The sequence below is a fragment of the Bos javanicus genome, chromosome 5 (genome assembly GCF_032452875.1).
Source record: "Bos javanicus breed banteng chromosome 5, ARS-OSU_banteng_1.0, whole genome shotgun sequence".
Lineage (NCBI taxonomy): Eukaryota > Metazoa > Chordata > Mammalia > Artiodactyla > Bovidae > Bos > Bos javanicus.
Genome location: NC_083872.1, coordinates 110,926,905 through 110,949,760, shown reverse-complemented (window position 1 = coordinate 110,949,760; position 22,856 = coordinate 110,926,905).

Below are 22,856 nucleotides of genomic sequence, written 5' to 3'. Positions count from 1 at the left end.
TAGAAAAAGGGACTTTGCAAACATTATAAAGCTGAGGATTTTAAGATGGGAGAGTACCCTGGATTATCTAGTGGGCCCAATAAAATAACAAGCCTCCTTATAAATGGGAGGTAAGAGGTCAGAGTCAGAAAAAGATGTGGCAACATCACCAGAGGTTAGAATGGTGTGCTTTGAAGATGGAAGAAGTGGCTGTGAGCCAAGGGTGGCTGCTGAGAAACTGGAAAAAAAGCAAAGAAGTAGATCCTACCCTTAGAGTCTCCAGAAGGAGCCAGCCTTGCTGACACCTTGATTTTGGCCCAGTTAGACTGATTTTGACTTCTGACCTCCAGAATTAACAACAGTAAGATAATAAATTCATGTTATTGTAATCCACTGAACTTGTAGCCATTTATTACCATAACAATAGGGAACTAATATACCTGATGAAATAGAATCCAAGTGGATTTAATTTTTTTCAATTACACACACACAAAATTTCTCGGGGCATAAAACATAGTTTTCAACTAAAAAAAAATCAGCAGGTAAATTGAAGATTATTCATATCCAGTTAGCAACCCTGAAGATGACATGCAGGAAATATCTCAAGAATATGGAGAAAGATAATCCCCCACAAAATGTAATTTATGAGGGAAGGAAGACTTGGTGAACAAAACCAATGGACGTAATGGACAAATAATAGCTGTTCCAGATGGAGATAAATGCTAACAGATGGGGGAGACGTCATAATCAAATACTAGAAGAAAATTTTTCCTGAACTGGGGAAAATACGCCCACCAACTGATTTAAAGGCTCACTGAATTCTATCTGGGTTGATGAGAAAGTCACACAGGAGGGCACATCTTAGTAAAATGCATGATCTTAGAAGATAAAAAGAAAATCTTCTAGGCTATCAGGCAGAAAGAACAACTTGAAAGGATGGAGTTCTAGCTTATGGGACACGGTTTATTCTTTGGGTTAGAAATCGATATTCTCTCTCATCACCAGAATATATGAGCCCAGGAATTAAGAGATAGAGATAAGAGAAGGTCCTCTCACTATTGGTGCTTCTCAGGTGATGCTAGTGGTAAAGAATCCACCTGCCAATGAAGGAGACGTAAGAGACATGGGCTCCATCCTTGGGTTGGGGAGATCCCCTGGAGGAGAGCGGGGCAACCCACTCCAGTATTCTTGCCTGGAGAATCCCATGGACAGAGGATCCAGGCAGGCGATGGTCCATGGGATCGACTATGGACTGACTATAGCAACTTGGCATGCACCCACACCTCTCACTATTACACTTAGTAACCTGCTTACAGAACTTTTTCTTCCCATTCCCACGACTCTGAGTACTGTGGATTTGGGGTTGCTACCAGCCATTTTGGGTCTCCCTGCCACTAAGCCAAGAAAGGGATTACTGCCTGGGATGACTGATATTGATTATGAAGAGAAACTGATTTGCTGCTACACAGTGGAGGCAGGGAGAGCAATATCTGAAACCTAGAGGATGTTGAAGCTGAAACTCCAGTCCTTTGGCCACCTGATGTGAAGAACTGACTCATTGGAAAAGACCCTGATGCTGGGAAAGATTGAAGGCAGGAGAAGAAGGGGTCAACAGAGGATGAGATGGTTGGATGGCATCAACAACTCAATGGACATGAGTTTGAGTAGGCTCTGGAAGTTGGTGATGGATAGGAAGCCTGGCATGCTGCAGTCCACGGGATCGCGAAGAGTCAGACACAACTGAGCTACTGAACTGAACTGAGAGGATGTTCTGGGATTCCCCTGAGTATTGGGTTGGCCAAAAAGTTCATTCGCGTTTTTGACACTACCATGCAAGAAAACCTGAACGAAATTTTTGGCCATCTCAATTCTTCATGTCAAATCATAAAACTTAATGGAAAACTATAACAATCAAAAAGTCAGGACCACTAAGAATTCAGAGACTTTGGGAATGAAGACTTATGTCACCTCATCAGTTTCACCCTAGCCAGTTGAAAGCAAAGGATATGCAGAATGAGGAGTAGAAGAAATGATAAATGTCAACTATAGCCTCATGGCCTGTTATAGAAACAAAGACTGTGTCAACTTGATTATTTTCTTCCTTGATTGCTTTATGGGATGTGTGTTTGTGTTTCTTCTCTTTCCCCCTTTCCTATTATTATTTTATATAAGTTTCGTTGGGAGTTAACTTTCCAATTTTGTATTTAGGTAGCAGAATATTCAGATGTGACTGTGACCGGATTTAGGAGTTATTAACATTGCCCAGAGAGGGATACATGCCTGTTAGTACTTTGCATCTTCTCATTTGGGGGAGAAACTGGGAATGTCTTTATTTGCGTAAAGGATTGTGGCATCAAGTTAAATGGAAACTGAGAGTTGTTTCCTTGTTGTGTGAAAGTCAAAATACATATATAATGGTGACTATGAATGCTAAAAATCCTGTGAGGTGGACTTGCCCCTTCTGAATCTATTGCCTCTCAGCTCAAAAGTGAAAGTCACTCAGTCGTGTCCAACTCTTTGTGACCCCATGGACTATACAGTCCGTGGAATTTTCCAGGCTAGAATACTGGAGTGGGTAGCCTTTCTCTTCTCCAGGGGATCTTCTGGACCCAGAAATTGAACCGGGGTCTCCTGCATTGCAGGTGGATTCTTTACCAACTGAGCTACCAGGAAGCCCAGATGCCCTTCTATATTCTGAGTCGTGATGCTGTAGCTGCCAGTCGAAACCTCTTTTCGGCTTGGCCAGCTGGTGCCATGTTAGATTGCCAGTAGGAGACGCTAAAGGAAAAATAGGAATCCAAGGGCGGAAGCTGTGTCTGCCTGTTTTCCATCTACTTCCTATTTGACTCCCTTGAGAATCACCTAGCAATTCACCCTGCAATAGCAACTGATTCCAGTTTGAAGTCTTTCCAACACTTGCAGAACCAGCCTGATCACACCCCACACGCACACCCCAGAGACACTAGCCAGCTTATGCCCCTCCTCACAAGTTGGGTTTCCAAACTCGTGGGGTGCCTCCTCCAAGCTGACGGACACCTGGATCAGTCTGACCTTACCCCTTCCATTAGAGGTCTGAGTTTCATCTTTATGGACCCCCCTCCTCAAAGTCACTAAATTTTAATAAATCCAACACTGTCCCTTTGCTTCCCCAATCCTAGGAGTGATAAATGCATTCTAAAGTTGCTAGCAGCAAATCTTAGAGTTATCTTTTTACCCTTTCAGTTACCCAATTAATGCCTTTGTACCTAGTCAACAATTCTTTCCATTAAATTCTCTCTGCTCAAATAACCAGTTTGGTTTTTTTTTATTTCCTAAGTAGATCCTGAATGTCATATGATTCACTCAATATATTCAATGGCTATAGGACTATTCATGTTTTCTACATCCTCTTGAGTCAATATTGTAAGTTATATTTTTCTAGGTACTTGTCCATTATAAAATTTCAAATATATTAATATAAGTTTATAATATCCCACTATTATTTTATGTATATCTGCAATGTATGAAGTTATGTCCTCCTTATTTCATTCTGGATGTTATTATATTATTCATACCTTACTGCTTTCTCCTGATCAATCTTAGCAGAAGGTTACCAAGTTCATTAGTATTTTTAAAATATACTCTCTTTGCTGATCTGCTCTACTATATATTTTCTCTTTCATCAGTTTCTATCCTTTATTATTTTTCTTCTTTCCCTGTTTTGGTGATTTGTTTTGCTACATTAAAAAAAATACTTCTTGATATGGATGTGTAAATGATAAATTTTTAGTCTTTCTTATTTTCTATTGTGGGCTTCCCGGGTCCCCTTCATGGATCACAGCCTCGTTGTAGTGAAGGGGCTTGTGGGGGGCTCAGTGGTAAAAGAATCCTCTTGCTAAATAAAGCAGGAGACACAGGGAAGATACCCTAGAGTAGGAAATGGCAACCCACTCCAGTGTTCTTGCCTGGAGAATCCCACAGACAGAGGAACCTGGCGGGCTATGGCCATAAGGTTGTAAACAGTTGGACACAACTGAGCACACACACACACCTATTTTCTATTGTATGAAATCAAGGCTTTAAATTACCTTCTAAATACTATTTTAATTGAATGCCACAATTTTTAATATGTAAAATTTTCATATTATCTTTCAGTTTAACATTATACTTCATCTTTGACTAAATGATTATATAAATCCTTTATATGAGGATTTATAAGATGTGAGCATCTTAACTTCCAGCTACATTAATAATCTATTATCTTTTTATTGATTTATAACTGGTCCACTATAATCATAGGAAGTGATCTGTATAATTTTAATCTTTGATGTTTGTTGAGCCCTGCTTTATAGCATAACATATGGTTAATTTTCACTAATGTTCCAAACCAATGAAAAATAGACACATTGGGCTTTATCTAAATTTAAAACTTTTGGATTTCAAAGGATACTATCAAGAAAGTGAAAAGACAACCCACAGAACAGGAGAAAATATTTGCAAATCATGTATCTGAAGCTATTATCTCTCAGCTCTGAAACCGCCGTTCTGTACTCTGCTTTGTCCAGTATCAAGAATATGTAGAGTTCTTACAACTCAACAACAGAAAGACAAACAAGATGATTTTTTAAATAACCAAAGGAGTTGAAAAGACATTTTCCCAAATGGTCAATAAGCACTTGAAAAGATGCACAACATCATTAGTCACCATTGCTGTTGTTTAGTCCCTAAGTCATGTCTGACTATTTTGTGACCCCCCTGGACTGTAGGCTGCCAGGTTCCTCTGTTCATGGGATTTCCCAAGCAAGAATATTGGTGTGGGTTGCCATTTCCTTCTCCAAGGGATCATTCCGACCCAGGGATTGAATCCACGTCTCCTGCATTCGTAGGCGGATTCTTTCCCTGGATCCACAAAATCAAATCACAATAAGATATTATTTCACACCCACTGAGATGTCTATAATCCAAGACAGACAATAGCAAGTGTCAGGGAGCATACAGAGAAATTGAAATTCTTGTATATTTTTGGTGGGTATGTAAAATGGTTCAGGGATTGTGGAAGATGGCTTTGCAGTTAGTTCCTCAAAAAGTTAAATATAGAATTACCACATGACCCAGCAATTCTACTCCAAGGCATATACCCCAAAGAATTGAAAATAGGTATTCAAACAAATACATGTTTGACAAATGTAGTCAAACAAATATGAACTCATGTTCATAGTAGCACTATTCACAATAGCCAAAAGATGGAAATAACTCAAATATCCATAGATAAACAAATTGTAGTATATGCATACAATGGAATATTATTAATATTCTGTCATAAAATGGAATAAAATATCGATACATGCTACAACATGGATGAATCTAAAAACATTATCCTAAGAGAAACAAGCCAAACATAAAAAGTCACATGTTGTGTGATTACATTTATGTAAAATATTCAGAATGGGTAAATCCATGAAAGCAGAAAGCAGATTGATGGTTGCCAGGGGTTGGGGAGAGAGAATGGAGATAAATGGATAATGGATACGGGGTCTCCTTTTGAGGTGATGAAAATTTTTTGGAACTAGATAGGGGTAGAGGCTGGGCTTCCCAGGTCCCACTCAAGGTAAAGAATCCTCCTGCCCATGCAGGAGACATAAGAGACTTGGGTATGATCCCGGGGTTGAGACGATCCCCTGGAGGAGGGCATAGCAACTCACTCCAGTATTCTCACCTAGAGAATCCCATGGACAGAGGAGACTGTTGGGCTATAGTCCATAAGGTCATAGAGTCGGACACGGCTGAAGCAACTTAGCATGCAGACAGAGGTGGGGATTGAACAACACTTAATGAATGTACTCAATGCAACTGAATTGTTCATTTTCAATGATTAACTTAAAATAACTCGATTAAAAAAAGGACAGAAGACCTGAATAGACACTTTTTCAAGACAGCTTTTTACTCATACACTGCTGCATTGTCAATTATATCTCAATAAACTGGAAGAAAAAAAGATGCAAGTGAGAAAAAATAAATAGATGATGACTTTTATGTATGCAAATTTCACAGCAATAAAAAAGGCAAGGATTAGTCAGGTTTGATATCAAAACAAAATCCAAGTTAGAAAGTAAACAAATGAAAAACATATACTGGGAAAATACCCAAAGAAAGCAGATGTATGTATTTTAACATTCAGAGAGGAAAAGAGACTTCAGGGCAAAATAGCTAATGACAAAGTGAGTCACTTTATCTTTGATGCAAGTGACACCATTTTCATCAGGAAGACAGAAAAATTCTAACCTTCATTTCCAACATAGCTTCAAAGTACATAAACAAAAAAAATCACAAATAGAAATTGACAAATCACTGTCAGAGTGAATCATTTTTACACAGTTTTCTCCATCAATCGTGAATTAATTCACTCAACAAATACTTCTTTGAGTTACTCCTATGTGCCAGGCACAATTCTTAGCAACTCCTAATACAGAAGAGAGTGATCAAGTCCTCTGTAAATAACAGCAGTTTTGGTCCTTGTATTCCAATTTTATGATTTTTATTCATTTTTTCTGGCTCTACTGTATTTTAATGCCAAATAAAAATGGTGGAAGCAGGCATCTTTGCCTTGTTCCTGATCTTAACATTTTATCATTTACTAACATGTTAATTGCCAGTCTGATCACATGGACCACAGCCTTGTGTAACTCAGTGAAACTAAGCTATGCCATGTGGGGCCACCCAAGACGGACGGGTCATGGTGGAGAGAGGTCTGACAGAATGTGGTCCACTGGAGAAGGAAATGGCAAACCACTTCAGTATTCTTGCCTTGAGAACCCCATGAACAGTATGAAAAGGCAAAATGATAGGATACTGAAAGGGGAACTCCCCGGGTTGGTAGGTGCCCAATATGCTACTGGAGATCAGTGGAGAAATAACTCCAGAAAGAATAAAGGGATGGAGCCAAAGCAAAAACAATACCCAGTTGTTGATGTGACTGGTGAAAGAAGCAAGATCTGATTCTGTAAAGAGCAATATTGCATAGGAACCTGGAATGTCAGGTCCATGAATCAAGGCAAATTGGAAGTAGTCAAACAGGAGATGGCAAGAGTGAACGTCAACATTCTAGGAATCAGCGAACTAAAATGGACTGGAATGGGTGAATTTAACTCAGATGACCATTATATCTACTATGTGGGCAAGAATCCCTTAGAAGAAATAGAATAGCCATCATGGTCAACAAAAGAGTCCTAAATGCAGTACTTGGATGCAATCTCAAAAACAACAGAATGATCTCTGTTCGTTTCCAAGGCAAACCATTCAATATCACAGTAATCCAAGCCTATGCCCCAACCAGTAACACTGAAGAAGCTGAAGTTGAAAGGTTCTACGAAGACCTACAAGACCTTTTAGAACTAACACCCAAAAAAGATGTTCTTTTCACTATAGAGGACTGGAATGCAAAAGTAGGAAGTCAAGAAACACCTGGGGTAACAGGCAAATTTGGCCTTGGAATACGGAATGAAGCAGGGCAAAGGCTAATAGAGTTTTGCCAAGAGAATGCACTGGTCATAGCAAACACCCTCTTCCAACAACACAAGAGCAAACTCTACACATGGACATCACCAGATGGTCAACACCAAAATCAGATTGATTATATTCTTTGCAGCCAAAGATGGAGAAGCTCTATGCAGTCAGCAAAAACAAGACCGGGAGCTGACTGTGCCTCAGATCATGAACTCCTTATTGACAAATTCAGACTTAAATTGAAGAAAGTGGGGAAAACCACTAGACCATTCAGGTATGACCTAAATCAAATCCCTTATGATTATACAGTGGAAGTGAGAAATAGATTTAAGGGTCTAGATCTGATAGACAGAGTGCCTGATGAACTATGGATGGAGGTTCGTGACATTGTACAGGAGACAGGGATCAAGACCATCCTCATGGACAAGAAATGCAAAAAAGCAAAATGGCTGTCTGAGGAGGCCTTACAAATAGCTGTGAAAAGAAGAGAAGAGAAAAGCAAAGGAGAAAAGGAAAGATATAAGCATCTGAATGCAGAGTTCCAAAGAATAGCAAGGAGAGATAAGAAAGCCTTCCTCAGAGATCAATGCAAAGAAATAGAGGAAAACAACAGAATGGGAAAGACTAGAGATCTCTTCAAGAAAATTAGAGATACCAAGGGAACATTTCATGCAAAGATGGGCTCGATAAAGGACAGAAATGGTATGGACCTAACAGAAGCAGAAGGTATTAAGAAGAGGTGGCAAGAATACACAGAAGAACTGTACAAAAAAGATCTTCATGACCCAGATAATCACGATGGTGTGACCACTGACCTAGAGCCAGACATCCTGGAATGTGAAGTCAAGTGGGCCTTAGGAAGCATCACTACGAACAAAGCTAGTGGAGGTGATGGAATTCCAGTTGAGCTATTCCAAATCCTGAAAGATGATGCTGTGAAAGTGCTGCACTCAATATGCCAGCAAATTTGGAAAACTCAGCAGTGGCCACAGGACTGGAAAAGGTCAGTTTTCATTCCAATCCCAAAGAAAGGCCATGCCAATGAATGCTCAAACTGTCACACAATTGCACTCATCTCACACTCTAGTAAAGTAATGCTCAAAATTCTCCAAGCCAGGCTTCAGCAATACATGAACTGTGAACTTCCTGATGTTCAAGCTGGTTTTAGAAAAGGCAGAAGAACCAGAGATCAAATTGCCAACATCCGCTGGATCATGGAAAAAGCAAGAGAGTTCCAGAAAAACATCTATTTCTGCTTTATTGACTATGCCAAAGTCTTTGACTGTGTGGATCACAATAAACTGTGCAAAATTCTGAAAGAGATGGGTATACCAGACCACCTGACCTGCCTCTTGAGGAACCTGTATGCAGGTCAGGAAGCAACAGTTAGAACTGGACATGGAACAACAGACGGTTCCAAATAGGAGAAGGAGTACGTCAAGGTTGTATATTGTCACCCTGCTTATTTAACTTCTATGCAGAGTACATTGTGAGAAATGCTGGACTGGAAGAAACACAAGCTGGAATCAAGATTTCCGGGAGAAATATCAATAGCCTCAGATATGCAGATGATACCACCCTTATGGCAGAAAGTGAAGAGGAACTAAAAATCCTCTTGATGAAAGTGAAAGAGGAGAGTGAAAAGATTGGCTTTAAGCTCAACATTCAGAAAACGAAGATCATGGCGTCTGGTCCCATCACTTCATGGGAAATAGATGGGGAAACAGTGGAAATAGTGTCAGACTTCATTTTTCTGGGCTCCAAAATCACTGCAGATGGTGACTGCAGCCATGAAATTAAAAGACGCTTACTCCTTGGAAGGAAAGTTATGACCAACCTAGATAGCATATTCAAAAGCAGAGATATTACTTTGCCAACAAAAGTCTTTCTAGTCAAGCCTATGGTTTTTCCAGTGATCACATATGGATGTGAGAGTTGGACTGTAAAGAAAGCTGAGCGCTGAAGAATTGATGCTTTTGAACTGTGGTGTTGGAGAAGACTCTTGAGAGTCCCTTGGACTGCAAGGAGATCCAACCAGTCCATCATAAAGGAGATCAGTCCTGAGTGTTCATTGGAAGGACTGATGCTAAAGCTGAAATTCCAATACTTTGGCCACCTGATGCGAGGAGTTGACTCATTGGAAAAGACTCTGATGCTAGGAGGGATTGGGGTCAGGAGGAGAAGGGGACGACAGAGGATGAGATGGCTGGATGGCATCACCGACTCGATGGACATGAGTTTGAGTGAACTCCGGGAGTCGGTGATGGACAGAGAGGCCTGGTGTGCTGTGATTCATGGGGTCGCAAAGAGTGGGACACGACTGAGCGACTGAACTGAACTGAACATGTTTAATTACATTTTTTAAAAAAATCTTTGAAATAAGAGAATTTCTTTCTAGTCCTAGTTTGCTTGGAATTTTTAAAAAATCATAAATGGAAGTTGAATTTTATCAGACATCTTTCCTGCGTTTGTGGAGATGCTCATGTGGTTTTTCTCCTTTTATCTATTAATGGGATGAATTATACTGCTTGATTTTCCAAAGCATTCCTGGCACAAACCCAGCTTGGTCATGATGCATTATCTTTTGTATGTATTGTTGGATTTGATTTGCTAATATTTTAAGAAAAAGATTGGCCTGTATTTCCTTTTCTCCAGCCATCTTTGGTTTGGATACCAAGATTCAGCCAACTTCTTAAGAAATGAGTTAGGGAGTATTGGGGATCTTTTTCTGTTCTCTGGAAGAGTTTGTGTTAGATTGAAATTTTTAAGTCTTTAAATATTTGGTGAAGTTCCTGAATTTTTAAGTTCAGTTCTGACACTCTTTTTTAAAGACGTATTTATTCATTCATGTGATTTGATTCTTTGGTTGTAGTGGGTCTCTGTTGCTGCACAGACTTTCTCTGGTTGTGCAGAGCGGGGCCTACACTTCGTTGCGGTGTGTAGGCTTCTCACGGCATTGGCTTCTCCTGTTGCAGATCACAGGCTCTGGGCGTCAGGACTTCAGAAGCTGGGGCACATGGGCTTTGTTGCTCCACAGCATGTAGGATCTTCTCAGACCAAAGATCAAACAGGTGTCCCTTGCATTGCAAGGAGGAGTCTTAACCACTGGACCATAAAGGAAGCTGTCTGATACTCTTTGATATAAAGATGTTTGGTCACCAATTCAATTTTTAAAATGGTTACAACATTGTTCACATTTGAAATTTCTCTGGAGCCAAAGTGTATTACTGGTAAAAAGTTTTGCACACTCAAAATTTTCAACATTTCATTTGATTTAAATTTTCCAAATTATTGGCCAAAAAAATGCTCTTGATAGTCTCTCGATATATTTAAATGCTTTCTCTGTCTGGGGCCATGTTTCCTTTCAATTCCTCTTGATGGTTTTCGGGTGCCACCTCTCCGTTTCCTATTTAGACTGGCCAGAGGCTTGCCTGTTTTCTTACTCTTTTCAAAGAACCAGAATTTGGTGTCATTAGTCACATGTACCTTATGGATGTTTTCTGTTTCATTATGTCTATTCTTATCTTTTACATTTCCTTCTTCGTAATTCCTTTGAGTTGATTCAGCTGTTCTCTTGCTAACTTTTGTGTTGAATGTTTGGCTTATTGATTTTCAGCCTTTTTATCTCACAGAGGCCTCCCACATGTTCTAATGTGTGGAATTTTCCTTATCATTCACTTCTAAGCATATTCAAAATTTTATTATTCCCTTTTTTTATCCATGAATTATTTAAAGAGTGGTTTTTTTATTTCTATATTTTTTGTTACTAACTTCATCCTGAATTATGTGGTGGTCAGAAAGTGTTATTTGTTCAATCCAACTTTTTGTCATTAACCAAACATTCCTTCTTGATGAGCTAAATGGTCAATTCGCATAAATGTTCCAGGTGTGCTTGAGAAGAATGTTACGTCAGCAGTTACTTGGTGAAATGTTCTAGAAATTGCCATGAAGTGACATTTGTAATTCCATAATTCTCATCTTCTCTATCCTCATCAATTTTGGGGGATGGAAGGTTGCTTGTTCCATGCAAGTGAGGTGTGTCAGACACAGAGGGAGGGGGGCCAGTGAGAAGGGAAGACAAAAAGCCCCGCTGAATCCACATCACGACAAGGAGCCAATCCGACAAACCCAGAAGGAAGAACATTCTACAGGACAATAGCTTAGTCCCCTCGATTCATGTTAGGAAAATAAGAACTGTTCTTAATTTATAAAGATTTATGGATGTAAGCAGATTGGGCCCTGGGTCCTAATTTAGAAAACCAGCTATAAAGGATATTTGGGGGATAATTGATCTGGGCCTCTCTAAAGCTTGAGGCCCCCCCTTGCCCAGGACCAAGGGCATCCAAGTGTCCTGCCTTTCCAGATGGCCAGTGTATTGATCATGCCAGAGGAAGGTTGACATCATCATCAACCTATTCCAATGATGATACAAGCTCCAGTTGCCATGATAACAAAATATGGTCCCTAGCACTGGGAGAGTGTCTGGAATATGATAGGAGCTTGAAAATACTGTTTTGAATGATTTACCAGTGGACTTTAGAAATGGACTTTTCTTGCTGGGTAGGTTCTCTCTTAGGTCTCTTGATTGGGGCGATGGTTTCACAGGTTTATGCAAAACTCACTGACTGTATACTTTAAATATGTAAGTTTATTATAGATTAATAATATCTCAATAAAGCTGCTTTCATTTTTTAAAATATCTATTTTGGCTGCACTGGGTCCTAGTTGTGGCATATAAGATCTAGTTTCCTGACCAGGGATCAAACCCAGGTCCCCTGCATTGGGAATGCCAAGTCTTACCCTCTGGATCAACAAGGAAGCCCCAATAAAGCTGTTTTTAAAAAGAATAAATGAGTATTGTTTTAAACCACTGAGTTTGGGGATGCTTTATTTGATTGCAAAGGCTTACTGATACATCTCCATTGTTTTATGTTTTGCTAAAACATTTCCCATCTCATCAGAATGAGAAGCAAGGGCCATTTCCCAAAACGTAAAGTTCAGTTTATCAAGGCTAACAGAATAGATACGTCTGAATAGCAGACATCAAACCCATGGGGTGCGAGTGTGCCTAAGTGTGGCGTCGTGATGGGATTTTAGGCTCTGAATCCCGAATTACCTTTTAACTGCCCGTGTGCGTGCTCAGTTGTGTCCGACTCTTTGTGACCCCATGGACTGTAGCCCACCAGGCTCCTCTGTCCGTGGAATTTTCCAGGCAAGAATACTGGAGTGGGTTGCCATTTCCTACTCCAGGGGATCTTCCCAAGCCAGGGATCAAACCCCACGTCTTTTACATCTTCTGCCTTGACAGGCAAATTCTTTGCCACTGAGCCACCTGGGAAGCCCAACTGCCTGTATAACCCTGGACAAATGACCTAATCTCTCTGTGTCTCATTTTCTTTACCTGTAAAATGGGGAAGTTAACAGCACCTACTTCAAGAGTTGTTTGAATGGAATGAATTAATAGTGAAAAGCACGTGGAACTATTCCTGGAGCAGAGTTGGCCTTCCATAAACGTTAGCTACTAATCTCACCAAACTCGAAGGACTTTAGGCATTTTTATACATTTTAAGAGGCAGAATCATACAAAATCCAATCAGTGATGTAGAAACTCAGGTCAGAATTACAAATTTCTATGAACAGAGGGAAGAATTAGGTAATGGGATGATTCAAGCTCAAGGAAATGGACCAAGAGCTCTGAGATCACCCCACAAGGGAGATCTCGAGACATAAATACGTTTATAGATGCTTAAATGGCCTGGGAGGATCACAGGCGAGAATCTTGGCTAAACGTCTCAGATCTTTATGTGACTTTGAATGGTTGAGTAGGTATCCTCAGAAATTGCTTAAGTACTTTTTACCCTCAGGAAGAAAGTACATGACTTAAGTACAGAAATGTAAAAAGAACAAAAACTGAAATGTTAATATTTTCATTTGAAGGCAGTTTTGCTATTTTATATCCTTACACTGTTAAAGAGAACTTGGCTTATTAGAATGGATTGCCTTGTGATTCCAATTTAAAATATGTCTGGTAATTGATCTGCACTTGAGATTTTACTCTTTCATACGCAGGACTAGATGGTTCATCAAACTTCAAAGTTGCCATAGTTTTAAGCTAAATGTGTTAAGTTTATAATAATTGCTTAATTACTTGAGAAGATTTATCAGCCTATTCTACTTAGGAAGTTAAGCAAACATGTATGCTGGATAATGCAATATGAAATGTTTAAAGGAGTTAAGTTTGTAAACGAGACCAAAATTAACAAAGCCTTCTTAAAAGTGATAGCTAAACTTTGCTAGACCTCTAATTAAAATAATAAATTATTAATATGTAAGCCAAAATTAAGAGATTAAGGATGAATTAGGGTTTTTCCTTTTGTGTATAACTTTAATTAATTGAATATTTATTTTTAAAAAGCTAAACAAACCCCTAAATAATCTTTTTGGCACACAAAAACTCCTTTTAAAAGCACCCAAAAACTAATATTAATGTGTATATGTGTGTATGGGTTTGAGTTGTTTGAGACAGTCTCATCACCTCTTGGAGTGTCCCTGGTGGCTCAGTGATAAAGAAGCCACCTGCCAATGCAGAAGACACATGTTCAGTCCTTGGGTCAGGAAGATCCCCTGGAGGAGGAAAGGGCAACCCATTCCAGTATTCTTGCCTGGAAAATCCTATGCAGAGAGGAGCCTGGTGGGTTACAGACCATGAGATCGCAAAGAGTTGGACATGACTGAGCACGCATGCACGCATGCATCACCTCTTACTTCTCTATCTTTGTGGGGCCAACAATAGGACCCATCCCAGCAGGCCCCTCAGCTGACCAACCGGCCCCCTTCAATTCACACAGAAACTGCGCACAGGTCCCGACTTTGCCTGCTGCAAACACCCATCACCTGTTATGGGTCCCCTAGGACCCAGAGCACAAAAGTGTTCCCAGCCCCCATGAGACTAAGGTTGTGATTCATAGTGTCCCCCAGAGCGATGTCCCACCTCTGAGAGATGGTGGCATGCAGACCTAACCCAGGTGCCCCAGGCCTCCGGCTCCCTCCAGGGCTCAGAACAGGAAGAGCAGGTACAAATTCTCTTTGGCAAAGTCCTCATGGGCCACCCCCTCCAGGTGAAGGCCCGTGCCTGGCAGCAGGATTGCCCGGGTAGAAGAGCTGACCTCACAGATTGGGGTACGCACACAACGCTAGAATGCTCTCAGCCCTGGAGGACGCTGAAGAACTTGGCTGGTGACCAAGGTCAGGGCCAGCCTCCCCTAGCCGGGGATCTCCACCAGTACGACTGCTTCTAAACAACGTAATCAGGCCAACACGTTCTTTTGTCCTCTGGCTGTGGTTTACCCGCTCACCTGAGAAATCATGCCCCTGGGAAATCCCTCCCAGCGATGGGTGGGAGGCCCAGGTGTGTCCTCAAATGCTGGAAATCCCCTTTCCCTCCCACCTTATCTGAGCTGCAGAGCTGGGTACAGTAGCTTTCTCCGCCAGGCATGCAAGTTAGAGGCAGAGCTCAATGAATCCATCAGAGGAATTCTTTCTAATTTAACCCCAAGAAGTTTCTTTTAAAACAGGCCCCAGAACTGCTGTGTCACAGTAAGGTTTGGTCTTTTCTTTTAAAGATTGGTGTGTGTGTGGGGACAATTTTTAAAGTCTTAATTGAATCTGTTACAATATTGCATCTCTTTTAAGTTTTGGTTTTTTTGGCCATGAGACATGTGGGATCTTAGTCCCCCAACCAGGGATCGAACCCACATCCCCTGCGTGGGAAGGCAAAGTCTTAACCACTGGACTGCCAGAGAAGTCCCTGATTTTAGTTTTCATTAGTACCCACCCTGGAGACCCCAGGGCTTCCCTGGTGGCTCAGACCAAAGAATCTGCCTGCAATGCAGGGCTCGATCCCTGGGTTGGGGAGATCCCCTGGAGAAGGAAATGGCAACACATTCCAGTATTCTTGCCTGAAGAATCCCATGGACAGAGGGGCCCAGTGAGCTACAGTCCATGGGGTCACAAAGAGTGGGACATGACTGAGCAACTAACACTTCCTTTTACTTTCGAGACCCCCGGGGAAGGAAGGAGGAGGAGAGGTAAAGGTGATGGAACACAGTGAGAAGTTCTCCTTCTCCGACCAGGTTAGTCGGCTCTAGGGTGACACTGGTCCCCACTGTGAGCAGGAATGGAGATGAAGCCAGGATGGTGGGGAGTGCAGGCGGCCAGCAGCAGCCAGCCTCTTTTGGGTCTCTCACTGGCCCACTGCGGTGGGGTGGGGTGGCTGGGTGTGGGAAGGGCAAGCAACTTGGCAGAACTCTCAGGGTGAAACCAACACAAAGAAGCACTCGCCTCTTGCCTCTCTTTCTCCCAGGTGCATCCTCCCAGCACCACCTGTCAGGTTGCCCTCACCCTTCCTTGCAGTGAAAAAGAACTTGGAGAAATTAACATCCCCTCCCAAACAACTGAAAAGTATTTGAAAAGAGAAAAAAAAGTTTCCCAGCAAAACAGGAAGAGCAGGAAGAGGGCAAGTTTGCACAGAGAGGAAAGGGAACTGCTGGGAACTTTGCATTTCTTCCCATCTGTTTTGCATTCACTAGAAGAAGGAAGGTTCACCAGGGCCAGGGGGCCCACAGGAGTGGGAATCGTCCAAGGATTCTGTCATGGCTCAGGAGTCAGCTTCACCCTATCGTAGCCTGGACCACCTCTCCCCTGTTCAGTCCTGCTGATCCTGCTGGGGACCACCAGCAATCAACAAGCCAGACAGTTGTTGAAGAGAGAAACAAATCCTTTTACTTTGGGATGTCTTTGCAGAGAAGCTTAACTAACCAGCAGACCAAGGGAATAGCCTTCTCACCCTTGCTCATCTCTCTATTAGAGGGTGCCCAAGCTTGGAGAGTCTTAACATAGCTCTCCCTTTTTAACCACAGCCTACTGCCTCCCTGGGCTTCCCTGGTGGCTCAGATGGTAAAGAATCTGCCTGCAATACAGGAGACCCGGGTTTGATCCCTAGGTCGGGAAGATGACCTGGAGAAGGCAATAGCACCCCACTCCAATATTCGTGCCTGGAGAATCCCATGGACAGTGGAGCCTAACAGGCTACAGTCCATAGGATTGCAGAGTTGGACATGACTGAGCGACTCACACAAGCTCTGCCTTCCTGGACTTACATCCAGGAGGCTGGACTGGGGTTGATTGGAGAAGCAGTCACTGCTCAGTGCTCAGAACCTCTCCAACCACCTGAGGCTTTGCCGCTACATCAGCCTTGATCTCACTGTGCCATGACCCATCTCCTCTCGCCATGAGCTCTCTCCTGGAGTTTCGTTACAGATATGAAAACAATGCCCAAGCTCTCCTTTGTGGCCTGTAAGACTCTGCACATGGGGCCTCTGCCTTCCTGGAAGACCTCAGTCTCCACTTCAGGCTCACAGATTTCCTTCGGTCCCTCAGATACACCAAGCATGTCCCTGCCTTGGGGCCTTTGCACCTGCTGTTCCTTCTGCTTGAAAAACTCTTCTCCCAGGTCTATGCAGCTGCCTCCTTTTCCTTGTGCAGGGCTCATCTCAGATCCAGCCCCTCAAAAGGCCTGCCCTAACCGCCCTAGCTGAGCACCCCACCCAGCTCCCCTGTTGTCCCTACCACACGATCTTAGTCTTACATTGTTGTTCTTGTTATTCAGTGACTCAATTATGTCTGACTTTGCAACCCCATGGACTGCAGCACACCAGGCTTCTCTGTCCTTCACTATCTCCTGGAGCTTGCTCAAACTCATGTCCATCAAGTCAGTGATGCCATCCAACCATCTCATCCTCTGTCATCTTCTTCTCCTCCTGCCTTCAATATTTCCCAGCATCAGGGTCTTTTCAAATGAGTTGGCTCTTTGCATCAGGTGGCCAAAGTATTGGAGCTGCAGCTTCAGCATCAGTCCTTCCGATGAATATTTAGGGTTGATTTCCTGTAGGATTGACTGATTTGATATCCTTGCTGTCCAATGGACTCTCAAAAATCTTCTCCAGCACCAGTTTGAAAGCATCAATTCTTTGATGCTCAACCTTCTTTATGGTCCAGCTCTCACATCTGTACATGAGTACTGGAAAAACTACAGCTTTGACTATACAGACCTTTGTCAGCAAAGTGATCTCTGCTTTTTAATATGCTGTCTAGATTTGTCATAGCTTTTCTCCCAAGGAGCAAGCATCTTTTAATTTCATGGCTGCAGTCACCATCTGCAGTGATTTTGGAGCCCAAGAAAATAAAGTGTGTCACTGTTTCCATTGTTTCCCCATCTATTTGCCATGAAGTGGTGGGACTGGATGCCATGATCTTAGTTTTTTGAATGTTGAATTTTAAAACAACTTTTTCACTCTCCTCTTTCACCTTCATCAAGAGGCTCTTTAATTCCTCTTCTGCTTTTGGCCATTAAGATGGTGTCATCTGCATATCTGAGGTTATTAATGTTTCTCCCGGCAGTCTGGATTCCAGCTTGGGCTTCAGTCAGCCTGGCGCTTCACAGGCCTGAAAATCATGCCCTTGTCTTGTGTGTCCCACCTCTGCAGCCGCCTTCATAACAATCTTCCGGAGGGCAGGGGTCTATCTGTCTTTTCTCTGTCGCACCCCCAGCACCTAGAATAGTGCTGGGTACATGGGTGGCACTCAGTAATGGGAGTTGGTTGGCTGCCCAGTGTCAGGGAAGGGAGGGGGGTGTGCAGTTTGGCCCTCGGGGAGGTCATGCTTTATAGGAAGTGATAGCAAGTAACCAAACAGAACTCTTCTGTGCTCTGAGAACTCTGCAGGCACTCACATGGGGCCAAGGACGTCTAGCCAGTTCTACCTGGGGGAACAGAGACAGTTTCATACAGGAGGATAAATCAGGATTGTGTTTTGAAAGATATGTAGGTGCTTCCCAGATGAACTGAAGATACGAAAGTGTGAAAAAGCAGGGACCATTCAGAAGACAGCAGGTGGCTTGATGAGATCAAAGGAGGGGGTTGTGCAGGGTGGGGGCAGGGAAGTGAAAACCCTCGGGAGGGGCCCCTTTGCCATGAGAAAGAGTTCTTGCTGACTTCTAGCGACAGCGATGAGCCACTGAGAGGGGGTTCTCCCTGTTGATATTTTAGCTTCTTCCAGTGTTGAAAAGTCTTAAAAGGAGGAACGACTGGGTCAGAGTTGCTTTTCCAAAAGATCCTTCTGCCAAAATTGGCGTTCCCCGTATCCCTTGCCCAATTATGACTCTATTCAGGCATATTTCCAAAAGTCTCTACTGCTCTCCTTCTAAAAATAGTTAGCCTTTCTCTGGGGGCACATAATTTCACAGCACAATATTTCAGAAGGCAATGTACGTGTTTCCATTCTTTGAGACTCATATTGACACCTGACTGCAGATCTTCAGCTTCTTTGTCCGTAGTTTTGTTAAGTCAACTTACATCACATGATGGATCTCACTTGGTACCGGGAAGAGATGCGGGGCATCTGATGAATGTAGAACTTAACGTGTTGTTCATCTCAGCTTCAGCATCTCCCTTGTTTGGATAGAGACCCAGTATTCTCAACAGTGAAATAGAATAATGGTATCCACCTCATAGGATTATTTTGAGGAGTAAATTAGTTAATATCATATGTACAGCACTTGGAAGAGTCCTTGAAACATGACAAATGCTATACAAAGTGTTTGGTGTCCACTGACCAATACAATTTTAGTTTCTAGAACTGAGTTTCAGTGGAAGAAAGGGTTGTAAGTATACACACTGTGTGTGTGTGTGTGTATCTTTCTCTAGTTATGAGCCAGACTGGAGCATCAGTCAGTCAGTTCAGTTCAGTTGCTCAGTCGTGTCCGACTCTTTGCGACCCCATGAATCGCAGCACGCCAGGCCTCCCTGTCCATCACCAACTCTCGGGGTTCACCCAGACTCACGTCCATCGAGTCGGTGATGCCATCCAGCCATCTCATCCTCTGTTGTCCCCTTTTCCTCCTGCCCCCAATCCCTCCCAGCATCAGAGTCTTTTCCAATGAGTCAACTCTTCGCATGAGATGGCCAAAGTACTGGAGTTTAGGCTTTAGCATTATTCCTTCCAAAGAAATCCCAGGGCTGATCTCCTTTAGAATGGACTGGTTGGATCTCCTTGCAGTCCAAGGGACTCTCAAGAGTCTTCTCCAACAACACAGTTCAAAAGCATCAATTCTTTGGTGCTCAGCTTTCTTCACAGTCCAACTCTCACACCCATACATGACCACTGGAAAAACCATAGCCTTGACTAGACGGACCTTTGTTGGCAAAGTAATGTCTCTGCTTTTGAATATGCTATCTAGGTTGGTCATAACTTTCCTTCCAAGGAGTAAGCGACTTTTAATTTCATGGCTGCAGTCACCATCTGCAGTGATTTTGGAGCCCAAAAAAATACCCCACGAACAGTATGAAAAGGCAAAATGATAGGATACTGAAAGAGGAATTCCCCAGGTCGGTAGGTGCCCAAATTGCTACTGGAGATCAGTGGAGAAATAACTCCAGAAACAATGAAGGGATGGAGCCACAACAAAAACAATACCCAGTTGTGGATGTGACTGGTGATAGAAGCAAGGTCTGATGCTGTAAAGAGCAATATTGCATAGGAACCTGGAATGTCAGGTCCATGAATCAAGGCAAATTGGAAGTAGTCAAACAGGAGATGGCAAGAGTGAACGTCGACATTCTGGGAATCAGCGAACTAAAATGGACTGGGATGGGTGAATTTAACTCAGATGACCATTATAACTACTACTATGGGCAGGAATCCCTTAGAAGAAATGGAGTGGCCATCATGGTCAACAAAAGAGTCTGAAATGCAGTACCTGGATGCAATCTCAAAAATGACAGAATGATCTCTGTTCATTTCCAAGGCAAACCATTCAATATCATAGTAATCCAAGTCTATGCCCCAACTAGTAACGCAGAAGAAGCTGAAGTTGAATGGTTCTATGAAGACCTACAAGACCTTTTAGAAATAACACCCCAAAAAAGAAGTCCTTTTCATTATAGGGGACTGGAATGCAAAAGTAGGAAGTCAAGAAACACCTGGGGTAACAGGCAAATTTGGCCTTGGAATGTGGAATGAAGCAGGGCAAAGGCTAATAGAGTTTTGCCAAGAGAACACACTGGTCATAGCAAACACCCTCTTCCAACAACACAAGAGAAGACTCTACACCAGAGTCTTGGACATCACTGGATGGTCAACACTGAATCAGACTGGAGCATATACATATATAAATCTCCAGTGTCACACACATATTGTGTGCCCCACAGAGTTCCAGGTGCCATATTTGTGTTATCTCATTATCCTTATAATAAAACTACAGGATGTGCTTACTTATCAGCGTGTGTTCTCAGTCGCTCAGTGGTGTCCAACTCTTTGTGACCCCATGGACTGTAGCCCACCAGGCTCCTCTGTCCATGGGATTTTCTAGGCAAGAATACTGGAGTGGGTTGCTGTTTCTTCCTCCAGAGGATCTTTCTGACCCAGGGATCAAACCCATGTCTCCTGTGTCTCCTGCATTGTAGGTGGCTTCTTTGCCACTGAGCCACCTGGGAAGCCCTACAAGATAGGCATGAAGAAAACTGAAGCTCAGAGAAGTTGAAAACTAAAAGTTGGCACAAATCACATCTGTTTACACCTTCATCCCTCCATGCACCTCAGTTCCTGGAGGGTAGAAATCCCACCTCTTCCATCTTTGAGTTCCCTGAGTCCAACATGGCGAGGGAAGGGGACACCCAGAGAGTGTTTGCTGGGTCTGAATTCACACATATGTTATAGGGTCAAACTTACTCTCAAAAATCCCTTCAATGGCCCACTCATGTGTCCAAAAAATATTTATTGAACACCTTATATGAAGAGTACATCATGAGACACACTGGGCTAGAGGAAGCACAAGCTGGAATCAAGATTGCCAGGAGAAATATCAATAACCTCAGATATGCAGATGACACCACCCTTATGGCAGAAAGTGAAGAAGAACTAAAGAGCCTCTTGATGAAAGTGAAAGAAGAGAGTGAAAAAGTTGGCGTAAAGCTCAACATTCAGAAAACTAAGATCATGGCATCCAGGCCCATCACTTGATGGCAAATAGATGGGGAAACAGTGGAAACAGTGTCAGACTTTATTTTTCTGGGCTCCAAAATCACTGCAGATGGTGATTGCAGCCATGAAATTAAAAGACGCTTACTCCTTGGAAGGAAAGTTACGACCAACCTAGACGGCATATTAAAAAGCAGAGACATCACTTTGTCAACAAAGGTCTGTCTAGTCAAGGCTATGGTTTTTCCAGTGGTCATGTATGGGTGTGAGAGTTGGACTGTGAAGAAAGCTGAGCGCCGAAGAATTGATGCTTTTGAACTGTGTTCTTGGAGAAGACTCTTGAGAGTCCCTTGGACTGCAAGGAGATCCAACCAGTCCATCCTAAAGGAGATCAGTCCTGGGTGTTCATTGGAAGGACTGATGTTGAAGCTGAAACTCCTATACTTTGGCCACCTGATGTGAAGAGCTGACTCATTTGAAAAGACCCTGATGCTGGGAAAGATTGAGGGCAGGAGGAGAAGGGGATGACAGAGGATGAGATGGTTGGATGGCATCACTGACTCAATGGACATGGGTTTGAGTGGACTCCGGGAGTTGGTGATGGACAGGGAGGCCTGGCGTGATGCGGTTCATGGGGTCACAAAGAGTGGGACACGACTGAGCAACTCAACTGAACTGAACTGAGGTGTCAGACTGTGGAAGAGGTGGGAGGGACTTTCTCTCACAGAAGCTCCTCTCCACTGACCTGAGATGCCTTTCTCATTCTTCACTAGCAGGCAACGCCTCTGCATCTTTCAGGTCCCGCGTTAAATGTCCCCACCTCTGAGACTTCCCAGCCTCCCTTCCTCTAGGCAATGGGATGCTCCCTTATCTAGCAGGATGTTTCATTTTATAGGTCAGCCTGCCTGGGCTATGGGACACCCAAATAGCTGGTACACATTATCATTCACTTGTCTGCATTAGATTCAGTATGCCACGTAAAGAAGTCTACTCTTACCGATGTAGAAGGGCACCATGGTATTCACTGTTGTTGTTCAGTAACTCAGTCATGTCTGACTCTGTGCAACCCCATGCATGAACTGCAGCACGCCAGGCTCCCCTGTCCTTCACTATCTCCCAGAGTTTGCTCAAACTCATGCCCATTGAATCCATGATGCCATCCAATCATCTCATCCTCTGTCATTCCCTTCTCCTCCTGCCCTCAATCTTTCCCAGCATCGGGGTCTTTTCCAATGAGTCAGCTCTTTGCATCAGGTGGCCAAAAGTATTGGAGCTTCAGTTCCAGCCTTTCAATAAATATTCAGGGTTGATTACCTTTAGGATTGACTGGTTTGATCTCCTTGCAGTCCAAGGGACTCTCA